Source organism: Aethalodelphis obliquidens, unplaced genomic scaffold (assembly GCF_003676395.1).
Source record: "Aethalodelphis obliquidens isolate GAN/ISIS:26980383/991018 unplaced genomic scaffold, ASM367639v1 scaffold91, whole genome shotgun sequence".
Classification (NCBI taxonomy): Eukaryota; Metazoa; Chordata; class Mammalia; order Artiodactyla; family Delphinidae; genus Aethalodelphis; species Aethalodelphis obliquidens.
The window spans coordinates 1,746,596-1,771,128 of record NW_020838035.1 but is presented as its reverse complement, the minus strand read 5'-3'; the positions used below and the strand labels follow the sequence as shown (position 1 = coordinate 1,771,128).

General features: G+C 45.6%; 1 long non-coding RNA gene across 1 annotated transcript; it reads left to right on the top strand.

Moving 5' to 3' along the window:
• Positions 1–1,800: 1,800 nt before the first annotated feature.
• Positions 1,801–13,451, top strand: LOC113614189 (uncharacterized). Its single transcript, XR_003430507.1, has 3 exons — positions 1,801–2,336; positions 2,564–2,686; positions 11,236–13,451. It is a non-coding gene; the product is annotated as an uncharacterized LOC113614189 (long non-coding RNA).
• Positions 13,452–24,533: the final 11,082 nt, after the last annotated feature.

Genomic DNA, 24,533 nt, shown 5'->3' with positions numbered 1-24,533 from the left:
TATAAAAGTTGACGGACCTGAGCTTTATGGCTATTCTCTAGTTGCTTTCTAAAGACAACGCATCCTTATAATTCACAGATCCCATGTTCGTGAATTCACCTACTTGTTAAAGTGGCTTTGTAATCCCCAGATCAATACCCCTGGTGCTTTTGCTGTCCTTGGCCGACACACAGAGAGCAGCCCAAAAAAAAAAGAGAGAGAGAGAGAGAGTCTCCTGATACACACATGTCCGGCTGAGGCTGAAGAGGGTAACTTCTACCTTCTTGTTTCAGCTCTTAGATTATAAACAAGTCTCCTTTTCAGGGGCTCCTGAGCGCCATGTTTTTCTCAGTGGGGTGCCTTCTGTTTATGATTTTGCTGTGTAAGACTGCCCCGCGCATCGTGGTGAAGAGCTGTCTGTTGTTTCTAAGCACAAGAAGGCTGCCATGTGCCCAGTGGAGAAAATCCACACGTTGCATAAGCTTGGTTCGGGCTGGAGTGGTTATCTGGCACTGTTGGCCGTGAAAGCAACATGGATGAATCACTAATGTCTATTCAATACGCTGTCTTTAAACAAAAACACACGTCAAACAAGGTTAGGTATTGGGGCGTTCCCTGGCGGTCCAGTGGTTAGGACTCAGCACTTTCACTGCCGTGGCCTGGGTTCAATCCCTGGTCGGGGAACTGAGATCCCACAACCCCACAGACAAAATTAAAAAAAAAAAAAAAAAAAAGTTAGGTATCGATCATTGATGAAAATGTAATCAGAGGCTGTAGGAACCTAATCTTGCATTCCCCTTAAGGACACCGGTGGTAGCTTTATAGGACTTAACTACTGCAAATAACAAGAATTGACTGAAATCCCAGTTTTTCTTTCTCCTGAACGGTGACCTCCAACATGGGACGTGTGGAGTCTGCACACCCTTGCAATTCCGGTGCCCAAGCTGGGCTCGTTGTAGGCACTTGTTAAATATTGGGTGACACGGTCAAATTAATGGTCTCCATGCAGTCTTACAAGAAGCATTTAATAGCATGCAAAAGGCGTCGCATTTGTTGAAGAAGCGGGATGCGGAGAAACAAAATGCATGGAATTTCTGTACTAAATCATGGCTGAATATCACGTGAAATAGCTACGACAGGAAAAGAATGGTCCTTTGTGCACCGACATCATGACAAACGATGCTTGAGGGAAGCAGTCACGTTATTCCTATTGACTTTCACCAAACGTCTGTTTCAGACAGAAGAATGCATGACATCATCACAACCTAAAGAATGCAGTCACCTCCCGTGTTAGTTTCCTGCTGCTGTAGTAACAAATGACCACAAACAGGGTGATGTAAGACAGCAGGAATTTATCCACTCACAGCTCTGGGGGCCAGACGTCTTCAATCAAGCTGTGGGTAGGAATGCATTGGCCCCTGGGGACCCCAGAAGTAGAATCTCTTCTTTGCCTCCTACAGCTTCTGAGACCTGCTGGCATGTTTTTTGACTTGTGACCGTGTCACTCCACCATCTGCCTTCACGGCCACATGGCCTTGTCCCGTCTGTCTTGTCCTCTGTGCCTGTCATATAAAGACGTTTGTCATTGAATTTAGAGCCACCTGGACAATCCACAATGATTTGTTTGTCTAAAGAGCTTTAGCTGAATTACACCTGCAAAGACTGTTTTGTCCTAAAGTCCCATTCACCAGTTCCGGGGATTAGGAGAGAAACATCCTTTTAGGGACCGTCATTCAACCCACTACACCCCCTATGCAGAGAAACACAAAATTATAGGAAAGGAGCACATAACATGTATTGGGTTTTTTTAATTGAGATACGTTGACACAAAACATTATGCAGATGACATTTCTCGTTTTAAAGCTGAGATACAATTGACATAAAACATTGTATGAGTTGCTGGTGTCAACAGGATGATTTGAAATTTGTACGTGCAGTTGATGTTTATGATTCAACCCAAGAGTAGAGAGAACAGCCACACAAATGTCCAGAGAAGTACAAGAAAATAAACCCAAGCCCTTCCAGCAGGCAACATGGGAGGATCCCATTGCAGTGCCGTACCAAATTCCTACCCTCGTGTGTTCCCAGAATCTAGTTACAACGGCATTCATTCCACAAAAACTCATTCAACGGCAGTGTGTTAGAGCGAAAAGGAACGGGGTGGAATGTAAAAATCTGCATTCAGTGGAAACTGTACCAGAAACACATGCGGACCAGTTCTTATCATCGGCGTTTCAGAATCGTGGCAGACAGACGGCGTGCATAAATCCCGTCCTTTTTCTCGAAGACAATAAATGTAGAAGCCCAGCTAACACACAGTGAAGACGACAAGCCAGAAGGGTCTGGAAAGGATAAAGGTAAAATCTGGACTTGTCCTCAGGGGTGGGAACTATCGATATATTTAGAGAGAGTGCCTGGTGATCACTTTCACATGTTTGGTTTCTGGCAAGGAACATGTTTACACATTGGGTTGACGTGTGTGAACGCTGAACGCCCTGTTTGGAACTGTCTGCAATGCCTTGAAGGGTTTGGGTTATGTGATGCCAAGTGCATTCATTCGTTGTTGGTTTGACTCATTTTATAGGAGCTCCTGGAGTATGTCAGATACACCAGCGTCATGCTGGACAGCTCAGACAGACATGGATAAACACCACGAAAGAGTTCCATGCCCAGATCAACTAAGTCTTAACTCTGCACTCCATCCAAGGTACATGGACTCCTTGACCTTCTGTCCCCCAGGGGATGGAGGAGGGTAGAATCATTTTTTTTATTTTAATTTTTTACTATTTTTTAAAAGCTTTTATTGGAGTAGAATTGGCTTACAATGTTGTGTTAGTTTCAGGTGTACAGCAAAGTGGGTCAGTTATACATACACACAGATCCACTCTTTCTTAGATTCTTTTCCCATAGAGGTCATTACAGAGCATTGAATAGAGTTCCCTGTGCTCTACGGTAGGTCCTTATTAGTTATCTATTTTATATATAGTAGTGTGTATGTGTCAGTCCCAATCTCCCAATTGATCCCTCCACACCCCTTCCCCCGGTAATAATAAGTTTGTTTTCTACATCTGTAGCTCTATTTCTGTTTTGTAGATAAGTTCATTTGTGTCATATTTTAGATTCCACATACAAGTGATAGCATGTGGTATTTGTCTTTCTCTGTCTGACTTACTTCACTCAGTATGATCATCTCTAGGTCCATCCATGTTGCTACAAATGGCATTGTTTCATTCTTCTTTATGGCCGAGTAATATTCCACTGTATATATGCACCACATCTTCTTTATCCATTCATCTGTCGATGGACACTTAGGTTGCTTCCATGACCTGGCTATTGTAAATGGTGCTGCAGTGAACATAGGGGTGCATGACTCTTTTTGAATTATGGTTTTCTCAGGGTATATGTCCAGGAGTGGAATTGCTGGGTCGTATGGTAGTTCTAGTTTTCGTTTTTTTAAGGAACCTCATACTGTTCTCCATACTGGCTGCACCAACTTATAGAGGGTAGAATCATTCCTAAGCACAGAATTGGACAACCACCCAGAGACCACGCACGGAGAAACACAAGGGCCCGCAGAACGTGCCACGGCCCTACGCAGCCCCACCGCAGGCAGAGGTGTTGCTGGAGGAGCACGTGGTAACGCTCCTGTGTTTTCTGGGGGAAATTCCTCTCCTGAACAGCATCCAGATTGGCAAAAACGTCTCCCTCTTCCGCCACCTTAGGAAGAGCTAGGACTCCTTATAAGAACTGGGCAATTATTTGGGCCTTCCCAGCTCTGAAATTTAGATCTATGGTCCTTCAGTTGAATTACTTTATACTCTGGGCAAATATCTAGTGCTACCAAGGTGCACATCTTTATAAAAAAACTCTTAGACACCCATTTCCTGCTCTAACCTTGCAGTGACCGTAAGTGGATGATTTTGGCAAGTGGGGAACGTCATCTAGATTTAAGACAAGCTGACATGTCATCGTTGCTTGTGCTGCTGTTATTATTGTTTGGTTTCAGTACAAGGGCATTGGTGAACAAACCGTGCTGGTGGTGATACAATCGACTCTGACAACGTGTGACCTACTCCTCGGTGAATTAGCGGAAGTGTAGACGCCCTAGTGTGAGAAAAAGGAAAGAAAGCAGGAACGATAAGACTTCACGTCATTTAAACACATCCTTGGGAGAAGATCAAAGGAGAGAGTTCAGTAAGAGCTAAGTTCCTTAGAACGGGTGGAGCTTTGAATGGGAAGATGCCCTCGTATCCCCAAAGCTCGCAACCTGTCAAAGCACCGGGCAGCCTGTATGCACCTCCCTTAGTGAGCAACCAGAGTACAGTGGGTTGAATGGTGGCCACAGAGAGACATATGAACACCCTGACACCAGGGACCTGGGAACGGGACCTTTTTAGGAACCAGAGTCTCTGCAGAGGTGATGAAGGGAAGGGTCTGAGATGAGGTCCTCCTGGGGGAAGGTGGCCCTACATCCAGTGACAAGGTCCTTCTAAGACACAGAAGAGGAGAGACACAGACACAGAGGAGAAGCTCCGGGAAGACGGAGGCAGAGATTTAGAATCCCTCTGTGGCCGCAAGTCAAGGAGTGCCTGGAGCCCGAGACAAAAAAAAAAAAGCGAAAAGCCTAAAATTACTAAGAAACATAAATACAGTCATATGTCTAAAGACACTTATTTCCAGTTCTTGAAGCATACTTGTGGGACCTCACCAAACACACTGCTTGCTCTTACCCTGGAGAGAGAGTTCCTTATCACTGCATCAGTAGGAATGCAGGCTGCTGAAACCCCACCGAGGCAGAGAGGCACACATATTGTGCTAATTTAAGACGTTTCTGGCTCCCCTACATTTCATAGGAAAAAAGAAGGCACAGGACCAAGAACGATTTTTGCCCGACTTCACTGATTTTTATCTGGGACAGAGGGTGGAGGATTAACCTCCCCAGTGAGGACCCCATTAACATCGGTTTGTCTTTGGAACCAGATTTTCGTGATGTGTCCCAGGGCCTTGCTCTTTCCTTTCTGGAGAAGTTTGCAATTCGCTTTCCCCTGAGATTCCGGGGAGGGAGAAACCGCGGTTCCCACCCGGTTCTCTCACATGGCTTGAGCAGAACGATAAAATCCCACAGCCCAGGGTCTCAGAGCGCTGGTAGAATGCCACGGACGGGAAAGACGGTTAAAGGGGGATCCCCCCAAGGGCAGCCACGTGGTATAAAAGATTCTAGTGCTCTTGGTGCCGAATCCTTTTCACCATCCGTTATGGGTCGTGGAACAAAATATTTCAAAGCAAAGAACTTGAGTTGTTGCTTTTTTAATGGGTTCCGGAACTCGGCGGGAAGAGGTGAAAGGATTCCATGGTCCACTTCCGATCATGTTTCATTCTTTCGAGGCACGTGCAAGAGTCTGACTCCACGCAGCCTTCAGGGATTGACGTGCAAACAAAACCTAGACAGGAGTTTTCTGGCCACGTCCATGAGCAACCAGCCGAGCCTCAACTAACGGCAAGTTTCCTGACCATCAAAGGCAATGTTTTCGAGTAGCGCACGCGCAGTTTTCAACCTGGACCCGTAGACCAGACAGGACAGGGGACCACATCCTCACCAGGTCAGGTCTCTTCTCTATATCAGCTGCAGCCTCCACAGCAGAGAAATGACCCAAAGCCCTCATCTCACCCAATAACCCCCTGTCCCTAGAGAGAGGCATCCCCGATCTGAGGAGACATTTCACGTCCTGCAAACCAGCCCCAGTTCCTCACGTCAGTTCCATCTCTGCTTGGTCTCGAATCCACCATGCTGGCCTCTGCATCTCCCCTCTTTAGTCCCAGTTTGAAGAATCTCCAGCCTTCTCATATTATTGAAATTTTAAAACCCAACCGTAGAGGCTTAGTTGGTGCAAGCTCTTCCTTGAAATGTCTGGTAATCCCCCCAAATCGGGATGAACTTCTCTGTCCTCCTGACTCCCACGGTGAATGTTTATAACCTCTCTTCCTGCACTTGTGTTCTTTGATTACTTGCCGGTTGCAGAAATGCCTCTTTTTCCAGCTAGATTCTAAGACACTGAAGAATAAGGGTCCTTTCTTCTCTTCAGGACCTCCGCTGTCACCATCGTATTCTTACTTTGAATCTGTGCCGTTGTCACACACACGTATTCTGGCGTTCGCTGGCTTTTCTCTGGGGGTAGGACAATGACATTCGATCAGAAACATTAGCAACTGGATTGGAAAGGTCATTGTTCGGAGGTGTGAACCCAAAATAAACATGACTTCGCTTCCCTGGGGGGCAACGTGAAACAACACAATCGCTAAATTGAGCGCGAAGCAGAGAGGAAAAAATGCTGTCATTCCCATTGAATCAGACACTCACGCCCCGCTTCCAGGGGTCATTTTATCCCTGGCGGGATGCTGGCCCCATGGTACCTCCGAGCAGGGAGCTGACACGTGGCCACACTCACAGAGATGTCACAGACACACGTCCTCTTTCTTCCCTCCAATCGTTGAAAGTATATGAAGGTCAGAACGCATATCGTAAAGGCAGCTTTAACACAAGCCAACGGAGCCATATCGGCCTTGGGAAAAACCTAAACCATGAAAATGGGTGGGTTTATGATGAGCGACACACCAGATCCCTCCCTGAATTAAACGTTCTTTCACTTCACACATAGTTTAGTATCCGTTATGGACTAGACGGTGAAACTCAGGCAGGGAACAGGGTCCCACCCTAGACTTCTATTTCCCAGATGAAGACCCTGTAGATAATTTACTACGTATTATAAAATGATGCTCAAAACCAAAGGCAAACTGGGATCTACTGCCTTACCCCTAAATTCACCGTCGATATTGTGTGTGTGTCACGCATTAGCGTCTATAAATATGAGTATACACACTTATATATTATTTATTTATATTACATCTATGTATGTAAATATATTTAATAGGTGCATCTTATTTTATATATGTACATGTATATAAATATATTTATATATGTTGCATATATACTTCTACCTATAGATAACGTACATATATGTATACATATAAATTTGTTACTGTTTCTATTCATTCCAATTTATACAGGAATTTGTCTTTCCAACTAAACCTCTGAAATTTTGCCCAAGAAAGATTTGCAGCTACAAATAATAAAAAGTGGGTTCAAATTAGGTTTAAGGCTCTAGGGGATGTAGTCATGGCATCCACCGCTTTTAATGAAATGGAATAATGTTTTTATAAAAGCTACCCTTAAGAAATGAAGGTTGACACAACCTTGTAATTAATAACTGCATCTCAATTTCTTACGGCTGGCGGATTTTCTCTGGTTATCTCTGAAATGACTCTTAGTCTACACCTGCCACATGTTCTTTCCAGCAGCCATGGGGGTGGAGAAAACATGGGCTGGATTTAGAGCCTAGCCTTCCATCTGGAAACAAGCCAGCTGACCTCTCTTTCTAGATGTGGGAGGAGCCATTATGTTGTCAGGGGACTTCTCCGTTCCTAACATTTTGGTGTGTGGACATGACCTCTGGGATTTATCTTACCCTCGCATGGCAGGATTCAATAGAAGGGGTATTTGTATCGCCTCTGCTCCAAGAGGGCTCACTTCCTGAGACCTCAAGACGATGTCTTATAAGGTTATTTCAGCCGGCAGGCAAGCCCACCACCTACAGCCAAGAGATGTTATCCCAGAGCATCCCCGTGGAGCTAGGATCAGGTTTCTCTCCAGGTATGAGAAAAAGGGATCTGACAGCCAAGCGACCAAAGACATCACTTCTCAAGGTCATCTTCATGACATGGTCATCGGAAAAGAGGCATCTCATGAATGTTTCCTTCGTGGTCCTATTGGTCTTCTAGCTCTAACTAAGCCTCACTCCATGCCCTGCCCTGTGACGAACGTTAAGCAGCTTGGGATTCCAGTCCGAGGAAAGTGCGGGGTGCAGGCTCCCCTCCGCTACTCACCCTGTTAATCATACATCCAACACGTGCCCCTTTTGCCCCTTTTCTAATTAGTCAAGGAAGCACGACTTTCCTTTCCTCCAAAAACCATCGGAAAATTCAGCGAAGGAATCAGTACACAGCATGAGTCGCACGAGACCTCTTTGTGTATGCCACACCTCGCTGAAAGTCTGGGGAATGACGGAGAGACCAATCGCAAACCTGCACGTATAGTTAAAACTTGAATATGAAAGTGTCCTTTCCGATCCTTTCAGCTTCCCTGTGAGTGGCAATTCGTCCTGGGTGCCCTCACCCCAGGACGGTCCCCTGGCATCCGATGCCTAGCTATTCCCTCTCGCTCTCTCTCTCTCTCTCTCTCCCCTGCCCTCCTTTCACGCAGATGCAAAACAAAAGCAGAGAATACCTCCAGGGACATCTCTCGGGATTCCTCCATCGGTGTTGCCCACGTGGTCCACGTCTTCTATTTTCTTAGCCGTGTCATCCCTCAAACAGGCTTTCTTGACCTCAACACAACTCACACTTTGGCCTGGATAATTCTTTACTCTGGACGGGGTGTTGGGGGGGTCCCCCGTGCATGGGAGGGCTTTGAGAGGCATCCTTGCCCCCCCACACCTATGAAACGCCAGCTGGTCAATGATGACAGTTGTAATGCTTCTAAACTGTCCCCAGATGTTGCCAAATGTCCCCAGGAAGGAAAATTTGCCCCTGGGCTGTGAATCGCCACCATAGATAAATAGATAAACAGATAGCAGAAGAGTCTCCCGTGCTAAAGCAGGGTTTCGCAGCCTCAGTAAGGGTGACATTTAGGGCCAGATGATGCCGGGGTGAGGCGTCCGGTGCCCTGTGGGCTGTGGAGCGCATCCCTGGTCTCCACCCACCACGTGCCAGGAGCACCCCTCCCCCCAGCATGACAGCCATAAATGTCCGCCGACATCGTCACGTGTCCCAGGGAGGTGGAAGTACAGCTCCTGCTTGGGGACGAGTGCTCAAAACCCCACAGAACTCCTTACCAGCCATAGGCAGCATCTCTGTCCTGTTTCTCAAAACTGCACCCTGAATTTTTTCCACTCTGTGGGTTGAACTGACCTTGTAAATGTCCTCACGGGTCTTGTGTACATTTGCCAAATTAAAGATGATACAGGGTGAGCGCTCACCCTTCCTAAAAGTTTCCTACGTTCCTTATTTTGATTTCGTGTGACAACAAACACGTCTAAACCAGGCTTGCGTTCGAATGTGTGTCGCTGAGGGGATGAAGAATGTTTTGCTCTCCACGTTTGACGAAGCCACAAGCATGACACAGCTGTGCAGCCTGATCAAAGCTCCTTAGAATTTTCAAGCTAATTATATAGATCTCCTCTTTGCATACCGGAAGACCGGGCTTTCAGGAGAGCTAAACAACCCGCATCCAGATGTTACACTCAACCCTGAAATTGAACTAATTTCTGCCAGGATGAAAGAAATCCACTGAATCTGCCTCAGTCCCACAGTTAAACTTAACCATGGGGCGATAGCTCTACGAGACCCCTGGGCATGGGTACTGACCAGCACGGGGAGTGGAGAATTGGCAATGATCCATTTAACCCACTGTGAATCACCAAACTGAATAATTCAGAGCCCAAAATAGATTCACGCTACACTGTAACCGCTTGGGTTTATCCTTCTCAAATGCCCATGTGTATGGGCTCCACTGTAAGGATTTGAATCCAAGTTTTTATAGTGTTGTGAATATGTTTCCCAAACAAAGACCGACAAGATGGATGCTTTGAAAATTCAGGGGCTATGGGAGAGAAACACCCCGTCCCCATTTTATTTCTGTACAAGTTCAGCTTGAATGAAGAGACATTCATCAAGGAAGCCCCCAACAGGGGGAGAAATCCTATTCTTCCATTGGGTTACTGTTGGGTGCTTCTTGGGCCAATAAAAGTAACTGATCCTCAGAAAACTGGCATGTCATGTCTTTAAAAGCCCATGATCCCAGCAGGTCGTTATTCCGTAAAATAAAATCGTTTTCTCCCCAAAATCATGTGGCCAACGTTTTTGCTATGCTTTTTTTAATGCAAGAAAAAATATACACTCAGTAGATTCATAGATACATAGATATCGATGATACACTATATTTAGATGGATGGTTAAATGGATGGATGGATGTACAGATAGATGCTAGATAGACAGATACATAGGTGGGGATAGAGAGATATGATTGGGTGTCTCAAAGTGCAAACAATTACATCTCTCTTTATTCTCTGTGTTGGAAACTACATTGGATTTCAAAGTGGGTTTTTTCAATTAGAAAAAGAATCCAGCTTCTATGCTACATGCCATGTAGTAATTAAGTCTGTTAGCTTGAAGAGTTGGAAGTCAGTAGGTTGAATCTGCTTTTATGGACAGGACATCTCAGAAGGTTTAAGAATTCAGCTCCGTGTGAGACAGCCATCCAAGCGTGAGCTACGGCGCTGAACGCAGCCACGGGTCGTCGAAAAACTCAGCGCGCTCTTCTATTTGGGGGAAATGTCTCTACGTGGCCCCGAAAATAAACACTTTTCTCCAAGGAAGCATTGCTTGTGCACTTACAGACACAAAATGTGTTTGATTTAGCCAGACAGAAACGAAATAGCTCTCATGGTCTGAGGGAGGATGTGAAACAAGGAGGCCGTGCAAACGGTCACAAGACTGGTTTCCTCTGGGTTATATTTAGTCTGCAACGTGTAATTAAAGTACCATTGCGCCTGCATATTTTCCATCTTAATAAGTTCCCCAGGAGCCTAATATACGCCCAGCGACGGGGAGAAGCCACAGACCATCGTGCCTGCGGTCGCCAGGTTAATCTCATGAAACCTCTGATCACCTTAATGCAAGCGTAAGCCCTTAATCACCACCTGCAACCAACAGAAACACAACCACTGAACACAACCATTACCTCAAACTGTCCACCGGAGGGTCTAACTCATATTCTTTGAATCATCCTCAGTTTAGTGACCCTGCAAGGGTCCACCACCAGTGGCCACCTAGACCAGCCCTGAAAACTCAAAACAGCCAGGCTGAGCAAACCCAGCCTCTCCTTCTATGCAAGGATGAGCCAGATGCGTTTCATTCTGTTCCCTGAGGACTTTTCCTTTCTGCTAATGCTTCTGTGAATGGAAGTGACCTCCTATGATTAGCTCACCTCGGCACAGCGGAATTCAGTATCGGGGTATTTTTACTGGCTCCTAGTCAAGAGGTTTTTATTTATCAAAACGTCAGAACAGTTTTCCTAGAAGGTTATTTCAGCTGCAAGGCAGGTCTGCAATGGACCGTCATGCTATTGCCTCTATATCACAGGTCCCACAGCTGGGAAGGTGCGTGTGGTGAGAACATTGCGTGAAGAATCAAGGAGCATCACTGAAGGTCAGAGGGAAGCCAGAGAATGCAAGGAGCGTTGGTGGAGGGGAGGGACCTACCTCATCAGGAATGCCAGGGCCCAGGTGTCAGCCCGACCACGTGGCAGAACACGATTGTCATTCAATGTCCCACGTCCTCATTGGAAAACTCAAGCTGGGCTGTTACAAGGAGACAATATCAGAGACACAAAAACTGACCACTGAAACAACAATGCATTCCGCCCAAAGACAGCTCACCAACCCACAAGCCCAGGCAGGGAGAGACGTTTGGGCTGGGAGGTGGACACCTCATGTCAGGATTGAAGACACACGGTGAGGAAGATGGCTTCCGTCCTCTCTCATGGCTGGACAAGTAGGGGCCATCCGCCTTGTCTCAGCCCTCAGTGACCTTGACTCCTGTAGGACATTATCCTTTCCCATCAGCCCCCTCTACCTGTCCAGACCTACACTGATCTGGGCGTTCACAAGAAGCTCCAAATTCCCCGTGAACTTGACCGTGGTCTTTGTAGTAGCATGTACCCTCACGCTTCTCCAGACTCCTAGAATACTAACAGTCAAGACCATAAATGCCCCTCTCCTTCCTTCCTGGAACGTTCAAGATGTTTCATCTTTCTTACGTCTTGAGTACACCGCCACCGGCACCCAGTTAGAGCCTGGGGTTTTGTAATGCAAGACACAGAAATGCAGCCACAGACCAGAGGATACGACTCTGAAAATGAAAAGGGCTCTGACGACCACCAGGTTCGATTCATTTTTTTTCCACATGAGCTTTCATCACTGCCCTTTCATCGCAATGCATGGTTGGAGGGGAGCAGGGAGGAATTCTCCAATGACTGCGGCACCCGCGTTCTCACCCCTACAACCACCCCTACAACCACTGAAATCCAACTTACGACGCTATATGCCTGGTATTTCTTGAGGACTCTTCTGGGGGAAGCGTATGTAACGGGTGTGTTAAACAATCATGACTCATTGGGTGTGAACATAAAGCAAATTTCATTTTGTCTCCTACCATCCCTTTCGAATTCAGGAGGGGGGAGGGATTCTTCGTACACCTCTGGAGGAAATCATAGGAGGTCTGAGAGCTTTCTTTTGCTGGCTCTCCGTCCGCCCTCTCTCTCTCTCTCTGTCTCTGTCTCTCTCTTCCTGCACCTGCAACAGGTGTGCACTCCCATCCCTTTCCTCCTGCAGGGGGGCATCACCGAGGCAGAGGCAGTTGTGAAGGGAAGGATTTCACAGAATTGCCCAGCTGCCCCAGTTCCACCTGGGAGAATCAGCTCACTGCGGGGAGAAGGGGAGCCTGCTAGGTCCGTGCGCCGAGCCCCCTTTCCAGTCCAGCTGGAAAGGCGGTCAGCAGAAGCCTTTATTTCTCTCTGACACCCGTGTGCACTTGGCAGTGGGCTTGCAATCCAGTGGGGAGGGGTGTGCATTAGTTGGCTTCTCAAAAGACACAGGTGAGGGTCTCACAGACACCCGCAAAGTCACCGCAGGGGAGCAACAGACTCTGTACCGTGTTGAAATATCAGGGTTTCTCTCGTGGTCAGGCAGAGGCCGCATAGACTTGTGCCCACGTGAGCCTGTGACCTTGCAGTTTGCAACAGCTCACACCGTGACTGGGAGTGTTCGGGGAGATTCCTCCAAGCTCACGATTGGTGTCAGAAGTGAGGACGGTCACATGGAAGGTCCCCTCCTCTGAGGGTCCACCTGTTTCCTTGTTTCTTTGGCCTCAGGCATCTCTCTGCCTCACCAGGATTTGAGTGGGTACGTAGGTTCAGTTCTGCGGGGAAACAAGGAAAGTCCATCGTGGGTCGTATCCCAGTTTTTTCTCCTAAACTAAGTCTGACCTTAATGAAATAGCTGTTTGCGTCATGACCGCTGCCCCATAGATGTCTCCACTGGCCAAGCCCAGATTTCCCATCTAGGTTACTCTGGAAGCTAACACGCTGCCGGGTTTGGGAAAGAGAGAGTAACATAAATGTTACTCTTTGTTCGTAACAGGGGTAAAAAACAAACACAGCCACGTGCCCTGCGGGGTCCAAAGACTAGGCTCTGCTAAAAGAAATCCTGCCCAGAATTTGACCCAGACAGAGTCTGTAGACTTGTTACCGACTCTTTGAATCGTGAGTAAAAATAACTAAAATGTGGTCTAGACACAGAATGGGGTATCATACAACCATAAAGAGAAAGGAAGCACTTTACAACCCAGATGAACCTCAAAAACGCGCTCAGTAAAAGAAGCCGGTTCAGAAAGGTTATCATCCCATTGATTTGAAATATCCGGAAGAAATCCATAGAGACAGAAAAAGCAGATTCATGGTTGCCAGGGGCTGGGGTGGGTGCGGGATAGAGGGATAAAGCGGTGATAGCGAGAGACTGGGGTTTCTAGTTGGGGTGATGAAAATGTTCTCAAATGAATTGCAGGGGATGGTTATGTTACAGTGCAGAGCACACGTGACTCCGTATCAGCTCTGTTCCTTTAGCTCTAACCTCTGTGCTCTGTTGCCTCTGCCTAGTAATGCTGGCTCTGCACCTCTGGTAAGAGAATGTTGCCTTTAGCTGGAAATATACATAATTGCTCATTTTCAAGGCTCCGCCTCCCAGGCTTGACATTTAAAGGTATTAACACTCTTCATTCCTATAGAGATAAAAAGTTGCAGAACAGAGAATAAGTCTGTCTTGTTGGAGGCTTTTAGGAGCATCCTGACCTGACCCAGGTGGACAGCTGCAAGAACAAAGGATTCCCGCACCAAGAGGTTTGCAACAGCCAGCCGCACCCTCTCCCATTTTAGTATAAAAGAAGCCTGAGGGCTTCCCTGGTGCTGCAGTGGTTGAGAGTCCGCCTGCCCCAGCACCTTGTCTTTTGCTTTATCGGCCTGTCTTAGCTGCATGAACTTGGACTTGGTAGCAGTAGCACAAGGCTGTGAGAATACGAAAAACCATTGAATTGTGCAACGTTAAGTAGGTGGATTGTACGTTGTGTGAGTTATAGTTGTAAAAAGTTGTTAGAAAAAGAAAATACAATTAACTCTCCCTTACCATGTAGCCACACTGCTTATTGGAACCACCTGCCCCTGGACATCCCAGGCTGTGTGTCCCCTCTTGCACTCTCACACACTGACACACACACTGCAATTCTCTTCCACAAACCAAAATACTGCCTATGACAGCCAAATGCATGCTCATTTAGACGTCATTTCTATGCCACCTACTTCCACGTGGGATCAACGGATTTGAGATGGCTTATACTGAAATCACATCTTCGCATGCTTGTTAAACTAAAGACACAGCAATGCCACAGAGCAGGTGTGTGAGAGAGAGAGAGAGATGCAATTTTCCAGGCACCTGGAGGAACTCTCATTTCAATCTTTTAAACCTCTTAAACACACACACCTGAAAGCCTTGGTATTCCTCCCATATTCTTGGGGCTCTGCAGACCTTTTCCCTGCCATGCTAGAGCCCTCTCTTCTCCTTAAAGCTGACCTGTATATTTATAAACTAAAAAATGTGCATCGCTTTTTAAACCCTACCCAGAAACGGAATCTCATTCTCTACCCCAGCCCCGCAAAACTCTTCCCCAACAGGTAAGGCCAGCCTATGCAAGGAACAGAATTCAGGGTGATGATGGAAGGTGAGCCTTCCATGTTACAAACATTATAAATGATTTCAGAGTGGCGATACACCTTAAAAGTTATTTAGTGCCTATGTTCCCATTGCAGCAAAATAAATAAATAAAAGGGTGTCACTAGAAGTTAAGTTTCATAAAGACACAGAGCAGGAATTCCTGCCTGGATTTACCATGCTTTCCCAAAACTGCTGTGAGGTATTTCAGTGCCACACTTCAAACACTTCCTAACTTCGGTGGAGGAGACCCTTAAAATAAGCTTTAAAGAGACTGTAGAGATACAGAAAACAAACCAGTGGTGACCAGTGGGGAGAGGGAAGCGGGGAGGGGCAAGATGGGGTCGGGGATTAAGAGGTACAAACTACTATGTATAGAATAGATACAGCAACAAGGATATACTGTACAGCACAGGGAAATATACCCATTATTTTGTAATAACTTTGAGTGTAATCTATAAAGATATTGAGTCACTATGTTGTAGATACTGAAAGTAATATAATATTGTAAATCTACTGTACTTCAATAAAAAGAATAAAAAGAATGTCTAAGCAAATTCCATTTTCTTTTATGGAAGTGGTAGATCTCAGTACTGCTCATCACAGGTAACCCTTTGTGTATATGGGAGATAACTGTGTTAATCGCAGATGTACAACGAGACATATTTGCCCTAATTTTGGCGATAGAAGGTAAAGTCATGGTCTAATGAATTTTCTACTGCTGTATAACAAATTATGACAGACTCAATGGCTTAGAACAATGTCCGCTTACTATTCTTACTTATTTATCTTTTTTTAATGTTTTTAAAAAGATTTTTTATTGAAGTAGAGTTGATTTACAATGCTGTGTCAGTCTCTGCTGTACGGCAAAGTGACTCAGTTATGCACATAGAGACATTCTTTCTTTCATATTCTTTTCCATGATGGTTTGTCACAGGATATTGAATAGAGTTCCCTGTGCTCTACAGGAGGACCTCGTTGTTTATCCATCCTGTATATACTAGTTTGCATCTGCTCATCCCAAACTCCCATTTATCATTCTCTGTGGGTCAAAAGCCCCAAAGACTGGGTTTGGCTAAGTTGTGTCTTGGTACCTCACAAGGTCAAAATCAAGGTGTTGGCCAGGTAGGTAGGGTCTTTATCTGAAGGTCCTTGGCAAGAACCTGCTTCCTACTCATTCCTGTTCCCTACTTGTTGGCAGAATTCATTTCCTTGCTGTTGTAGGGCTGAGGTTTCCGTTGATCTCCTGGCTGTCAGCCGGGGTCTGCTCTCAGCTTCTAGAAGCCACCCTCATGTCTCGCCATGCAGCCCCGCCATCTTCAAGTCCACAAGGGTGGACAGATTCCTTCTCACCCTTGGAATCTCCCCCGTCTACAATCAGCAGAGAAAAACACTCCACTTTCAAAGGACTCGTGTGACAAGACTTGGCCAATCTGTATCATTTCCCTTTAGATTACCTCTAAGCAAAGTTATTACAACCTTCATTCCATCTGCACAGACTTGTGCCATGTAGTATCATCATGGGAACAGAGATCACGGTGGTCTTAAATTTCCACCTCTCACACCTACTGTAGGAAGGCTTAGTGGGGACGGGTGACATCTCTCTGAAACACTGAGGCCACCCTGAGAGCAGCCAAGGGTAATTGGATTTAAATGACTTGAACTTGGGGCGGGGGGGGGGGGGGGGGTTTCCAGGACCTCCAAGTCATGGTGGAGGCCAAGTCAAACGATGGATGGATGCCAAACCAGGGAGCATGATGAGGTAGCTTCTCCCGGGCTGTCCCTGGGATTTATATGGTGGCGATGAACAAGGACCAGTGCTTTGCCATCTGCAGTATCTCCTCCTTGCCCTACTCTAGGCTTCTGACCTCAGTCATTAGTCGCCACCCACTGTTCCGAAGATGTCCTGGGGCTGGTGGGACTCTGCAGGCTTTCCTCCCTAGGGTTCAATCACAACTCCATCATTAGCCTGCATTAGAACTGTAAGATTTTTCATCTCAATTTACGACGGAAACTTAACTAAGTCTGAGCTGCAGAGAAAGGAGTAACAAGAATTCCTTCCACAAGTCTTTGGTGCTTTCAATTAAAAGTGATTTTATACAGACAGAAAAAAAATCTATGGGCTGCTCAAAGTTGGAGAGAAACAGAAAGTGAGTCTATATTTAAGAATTTCTTGCCTTTGGAACATTAGGTGTGGGGAGAAACCCCAACTCAAGTTCTTTCCAATTAAAAGAGCTTTGAAGAGCTGATCTTATCTCTGGCCTTATCTCACTCCCCAGGGCAGCGGGGAGGCTGCTGAGAGCCAAGTGTGAGCCCCTCCCCCATCCCAGCATCTAAAGGGGAAGGGGGGTCTCCTCTAAAAGCCATGGGCTTGAAGCAGAACACGGCTGTTTTGGGTAGCAACGCATGTGTTTTCTGGCAGCATGGGTTCTAACTAATGGTGGAAAAAAAAGCCCAAAAGAAAACAAGAGGATAGCAGGGTTATCTTTCTTTTTTAAAAAATTAATTTCTTTAAAAAAAAATTAATTTCTTTTTAATTAAATATAGTTGATTTACAGTATTGTGTTAGTTTCAGGTGTACAGCAAATTGATTCAGTTATATATATCTGTATCTGTATATAGAAATATCTATATAGAGAAATAATTTTTTTCAGATTCTTTTCCCTTATAGGTTATTACAAAATATTGAGTATAGTTCCCTGTGCTATCCAGTAGGTCCTAATTGGTTATCTATTTTATATATACTAGTGTGTATCTGTTAATCCCAAATTCCTAATGTATTCCCCTGCTTCTCCTTCAGTAACCGTAAGTTTGTTTTCCATGTCTGTGAGTCCACTTCTGTTTTGTAAACAAGTTCATTTGTGTCCTATTTTAGATTCCACCTATAAGTGATATCATCTATTTGTCATTCTCTTGCTGACTTACTTCACTTAGTATGACCGTCTCTAGAGATTATCAAAGTCCTCTTTCTTAAGTTACTTAAAGGCTAGGTAGCAAAAGTCTAGGAAAATAGATGTCAGATGCTGCACGTACATAACCCCACTGAGAGAAGAATAAAGAAACAGAACACGACTCAGGCTTCAGGAATTTTGCAATTAGTCACCCAACCGTCTTTGAACGATATGGCTGGTTTTCTGGTGTGTGGAGCTGGAAACCTAGCTGGAGCTTTCACCAGCATGAAGGAGAGACGAGAGACCCAGGCCTCCTGGCGACAGATCCACAGGCGCTGCAGAGCTCGGCCTGAAGGATGATGCAAAGGTTTTTTTATCACACATGTTGATAGAGCCGCTTTCAAGTTCAGCTGAAGAGAGAGGCCAGAAACAGGCTTTTCGGCAAAGAAGCCAAAGCTCCTTTGGGGTACGTAGGTTCCATCCAAATGCTTGATGTCTTCTTCAGAATAAATAAACTCCAAAGGACCTTTTTCTAAAGCCAAAAAAAAAAAAAGCCCTGCTGAGAGGCAGCATTTCACAACCCTGGTCTGCAATTTAAAATACAAAGTAATGCTAGCCATTAAGAAAAAAAACAAACTGTGTATCGCCTGCCATCTGGAATGAGCGGAGTGTGTGTGTGTGTGTGTGTGTGTGTGTGTGTGTGTGCTCGCATGCATGTGTGTATGTGTGTGTGTGCGGAGGGAAACACACAAAAAATCAGGACTTTACCAGGAAGAAAAAAAGAAGCGTTGTGGAGGACGCATTGCGTTCTTTCCTTAAGGTTAATTGGTTAGATTCCCCCCTTAATCATCTAGTTTTCAGGGAACCCCTGGGTATTTTATGAGAACCCATGGGGATGTAAGTCTTCAGATATGGTCAGGCATGTGGGACACAGTTCAACGGGGGAAAATGTAGTGTTTATCAATTACACATCTGGTCTTGCCTTGGTGAAGGATTAAGATCCCCGTAACGGCACATTTTCTCTCTGAGTATTTTCCGTAGGTGCCCCCAGATTATTCCCTGAGAACGGAATGAAGGAGGGCCTTCTCAGTAGTAATGGAAATGCATGCATACAGGCAGGGCCCCTCAGGTTTTTTTCCCCCTTTATGTATTTTTTGATTGAAGTATAGTTGATTAACAAGGTTGTGGTAGTTTCAGGTGTACAGCAAAGTGATTCAGTTATACATATACATGTATCTATTCTTTTTCAAATTATTTTTCCGTTTTAGGTTGAGCAGAGTTCCCTGTGCTACAGTAAGTAGGTCCTTGTTATTTATCCATTTTAAATATGGTAGTGTGTACATGTCAATCCCAAACTCCCTAACGATCCTTCCCCACCCCCTTCCCCCTTGGTAACTGTAGGTTTGTTTTCTACATCTGTGACTATTTCTGTCTTGTAAATAAGTTCGTTTGTATCATTTTTGTTTAGATTCCACATATAAGCGATATCCTATGATACTTCTCTTTCTCTGTCAGACTTACTTCAGTCAGTATGACAATCTCTAGGTCCATCCATGTTTTATATTCTTTCCTATTATAGGTTGTTAGAAGATACTGAATATAGTTCCCTGAGCTGTACAGGAGAGGGCCCCTCCGTTTTAACTAGAGGGACAGCAAAATATTCCAACCTGGAGGCAAACCCAGCTGGGACTCTCGGCATCCCAGCATCCCAGCCATTGTGGGTTTTCTCACTTCCTTCCTTTATCACACCCACCCTATAGCTTCTTCAGACTTTGCACATCAGCGGGACCACCGTCATCAACGGCCATGCCTCGCCAACAACAACAGCTGTCCATCAGCTGGTACCGATGGTACTGTCATCGGTACCAAACCAGACACCGTGTGCACCAGGGTGAGCCGAACTGGTGCCTTTACAAGGAATGCAGTCTGCTTGATGCTAGAAATGGCGAAAGAAAAAACACAACAAAAAACAAACAACAAAACAACATCTCCAGCGCTCCTCGGCACATAAATACTGTTCTTATGGAATCATGCATGCTTTTCCAGAAAGCCAGCGTTGCCTACACTGATGCTCTCAAGGCTACTGTGGAAAAAATAAATCCAACCCGTGAGTCAGTCCTGTAGGGTCTGGACATCATGGCTTTAGGATTTGAGGCAGAAACACACTCTGCTCAGCAAAGAGCATCTGTTTTCATCACTGCTATCGGGAGGATCAAGGGGGCTCAGAGGTTTGCTAAGCACTGAGTTCTTAGAGCTGTTATTGTAGATTACTGGAGGATGAAATAAGGATGATAATGATAACAATAACAGTAATAATAAACCTTTGGACTTGAAAGGACCGGGCAAAGGAAGAGAAGACAGCAGATGTTTATTTGTGCTAAGCTGCAGTCTCCTAAACCCCTTAAGGATTTGGGGTAGGAGGAACGTTGCTCTGCCTGCCGAGGTTCTGGCTCTCGTCAGGATGTGTTTGAAGCAGGGTTGGTGTATTTTCTATCAGCTGGTCTGTTAAACTTTGCAAAAGAAAACATCGGGGCAAAAAAAAAGATTTTAAAGATACAGTTTTTTAAACTAATTTTTATTGGAGTAGAGTTGGCTTACAACGTTGTGTGAGTTTCAGGTGTACAGCAAAGTGGGTCAGTTATACATACACATAGATCCACTCTTTCTTAGATTCTTTTCCCATAGAGGTCATTACAGAGCATTGAATAGAGCTCCCTGTGCTATATGGCAGGTCCTTATTAGTTATCTATTTTATATATAGTAGTGTGCATATGTCAATCCCAATCTCCCAATGTATCCCTCCCCCCCTTTTCCCCTTCGTAGCCATAAGTTTATTTTCTACATCTGTAACTCTATTTCTGTTTTGTAAATAAGTTCATTTATACCATTGTTTTAGATTCCACATATAAGCAATATCATATATTTGTCTTTCTCTGTCTGACTTACTGCATTCAGTATGACAATCTCTAGGTCCATCCATGCTGCTGCAAATGGCATGATTTCGTTCTTTTTTTATGGCTGAGTAATATTCCATTGTATACATGTACCACATCTTCTTTATCCATTCCTCTATCGACGGGCATTTAAGTTGCTTCCGTGTCCTGGCTATTGTAAATAGTGCTGCAGTGAACATTGGGGTGCATGCGTCTTTTTGAATTAGAGTTTTCTCTGGACATATACCCAGGAGTGGGATTGCTGGGTCCTATGGTAATTCTCTTTCTAGTTTTCTAAGGAACCTCCGTACTGTTCTCCACAGTGGCTGCACCAACTTACATTCCCACCAACAGTGTGGGAGGGTTTCCTTTTCTCCACACCCTCTCCAGCGTTTGTTATTTGTAGACTTTTTAATGATGGCCATTCTAACTGGTGTGAGGTGATACCTCATTACAGTTTTGACTTGAATTTCTCTAATAATTAGTGACGTTGAGCGTCTTTTCATGTGCCTCTTGGCCATCTGTATATCTTCTTTGGAGACATATCTATTTAGGTCTTAGATACAGTTTTTAAAAGCCAAGCTGCATCTGAAGATTAAGGGAAGCCAGGGTGTCTCAAATGCATATGAGATTCTTCGTGAAGAAAAACGCTATGATAACCAGGTGCAAGCTGGTCAGTCAGAGAGGTGAATCCATGCCAGGTCTCCGTGCCTGGGTCTCTGTGTCCAGGTCCCCACACGTTCTGCTGCCCCAGCGATACTTAGCCACGGGTGTGCCCGGCGGGGACCCTCTCCGGGTCCGGCTGCGGTCTCTCACTTGGCCTTCTCTGTGGTCATGGCGGTTGGGATGATGGGACCGGCGTCCACAGCGCCTCTGGCTAAAGGTCCAGACAGCCTTGGGGCAGAGGAGACCCCGCAGGCTGATAATTAGACCCAAAGTGAGAGACAGCCACGCATCCTGCCCAGGTTCCCCAGCCCCATGACAGCTCAGAAGAGCCAGAAAGAGAACTGGCGCCCATCTTTATTTTGGTTTTTTTTGTTTGTTTTCTTTGCGGTACGCGGGCCTCTCACTGCTGTGGCCTCTCCCGTTGCGGAGCAACAGGCTCCGGACGCGCAGGCTCAGCGGCCATGGCTCACGGGCCCAGCCGCTCTGCGGCATGTGGGATCTTCCCGGACCGGGGCACGAACACGCGTCCCCTGCATCGGCAGGCGGACTCGCAACCCCTGCGCCACCAGGGAAGCCCTGGCGCCCATCTTTAAAGACAATAAAAGAACTCAGCGTGGATGGCTCTATCTCTAAGAAAGCACGATGCTTCCTCCTGACGCACCTTTGGGGAAACCGGTCCCCATTCTATCGTAAAGCACAGGCTTCCTGGCTAGATTGGTGCTTTGTGACCACCTAGAGGGGTGGGATAGGGAGGGTGGGAGGGAGGAAGACGCAAGAGGGAAGAGATATGGGGACATATATATATGTATAACTGATTCGCTTTGTTATAAAGCAGAAACTAACACACCATTGTAAAGCAATTATACTCCAATAAAGATGTAATAAAAATAAAAATTAGAATCCTAAAAAATGAAAAAATAAATAAATCGACACATGTAACACCTGCTTTCCATAATCTGTTGTCAAGGAAAATGCAAATAGCCCCTCATCAGAAACACACATTGAACAACCTCAGAGTAAAGAGCTTAGGAAGGGCACTCCAACACACAGCTTCGGTAACCGAGTTTGGCTTTCCCATTTGGGACCTTATCTCGCCCGGCATCCTTGTCACTGTTTAAAGAGGAAGTCTAAGGGATTCAGACGAATTCCTGGGCCCCTAACCCGATAACGAGGTTGAAGGAAGATGCTGGCTTCTGGTGGTTCTTTGGAAAATTGACAGTAAAAACACTAAACTCATTAAAAAATAATCCCCTCTACTATGGGACTGTTGTTCCCATTCTTTCCACGTCAGCTCACCCTGTTTCTTCCCGAAAAAGACCTTGCTTTTCGAGTGAACTCTTGGAAAGCCAAGAGCGAAGGATTTCAGAATTGGTCTCTCGCAAGTGACACTCTGAAGCGCATAAGCCTCTGCTGTGGGTTTTTTAACTTATCTGGTGCCCAAGTCTGACGCAGACGTTGGAAACATTCACCTTATCTTTATCTGCCCACATTACGCATTTGGCACCAGCAAAGACCTCGGAGCTCCCAAGGCTCCCTCTGCTGAGTTGCTTTGAAGACAAACACCGGCTCATAGCTCTTCATTTCTGATATTTCACTGAACACACATGCTTAATATGAAAAGGTGTTTATTATAAGTATAATCATTTTATTTTTTAATTTATTTATTTATTTTTGGCTGCGTTGGGTCTTCGTTGCCGCACGTGGGCTTTCTCTAGTTGCGACGAGCGGGGGCTACTCTTTGTTGCGGTGCGTGGGTTCTCATTGCGGTGGCTTCTCTTGTTGTGGAGCACAGGCGCTAGGCGCATGGACTCAGTAGTTGTGCCTCGTGGGCTCAGCAGTTGTGGCGCACAGGCTTAGTTGCTCCGCGGCACGTGGGATCTTCCCGGACCAGGGCTCGAACCCGTGTCCCCTGCACTGGCAGGCGGATTCTTAACCACTGCGCCACCAGGGAAGTCCCTATAAGTATAATCATTTTAAAAGAGCATTGTGAGAGTATGTTCTGTCAACCGCTGCACATCCTGGGTCATGTCCTTAAGCCTGGGGTAGCACGGTGGAAATCAAATACAGTACAGCAAGATGGAAAAGAATTATTGCAGAAACGTATTCTTGGTTTTGTGGTGAATGGGCGGTTCAGCATAATCTAGAGATGATGTCTTCATGGGATATGAAGTGAGAATAATGAACTCCACCCAAAGATTCTGTCCCAGAAAGTGGTGAAGTGACCTAAATTGTTAAGTATTAGGACATTTCCAAATCATTTCCTTTTATTCTTCACCTCTGCTATGGTTCAACCCAGTTAGAGAATCCTATACTTTTTTAGCACAGGAATTTGAAAAGGAGGGTTAAAAATCCATGCTGTAGGCATCCTTCACCCTACACACGATAATGCAAAGCCCTGATGTCTTTGGTGTGTAGTGAGCGTGTTTCTGCTTGCAAAAATGCAGATATTCCTTTTAAAGGCTCTGGACACCTAAAAACATCTTCCAGATGGGCAATAAAATCCTGGTTACACCAAGTTTCCTGGTACAAGTTCAGTGACTTGTTTTTCCCAAACCTGATTCACAGGAGACCTCAGATCCCCAAGCTCTCCCTCCGTTCTCCCCAACTGCAAGAGAGAGTCACCCCGACAACCGTTCTGACTCCCCCTCGGGGCTCTCCGTTTCCTGTTTCAAATGAAGGAAAAGCCCTCCCAGATTTCTTTAAAGACCAGTCTCATGTGGTTTAAGCCTCCATCCCAGCAACAGTCCCTCGTGCTCCAGGGGAAATTCCAAACTCAGGTCTCTCTGCCAGGAGAAGATTTTACAATCCACCCCTGCAAAGCAGCATCTCACTTTAATGATGACATGGTGATGTTATCCACAAACACAGCAGGAACTCCGTGAGACGGGATATAAATTCCATTTTCAGAGCATCCTGGAGGAGCAGGGCTTTTGGGAAGTGAACCATCCTGGCCCCCCTGCTTGGTACATAGAATAAGGGTCGCCAACATTGAACATGACAAGTGGACGATAAATCCACACTAAAACAAAAGGTAAAACCAACATTTAGGTGACTCCTAAGTACAAGAGAGTTTGACAGTCTGGTTCAGAGCAAAGTTCTCCTCCCTGCTAAATTACATTTGTGAAAATGAA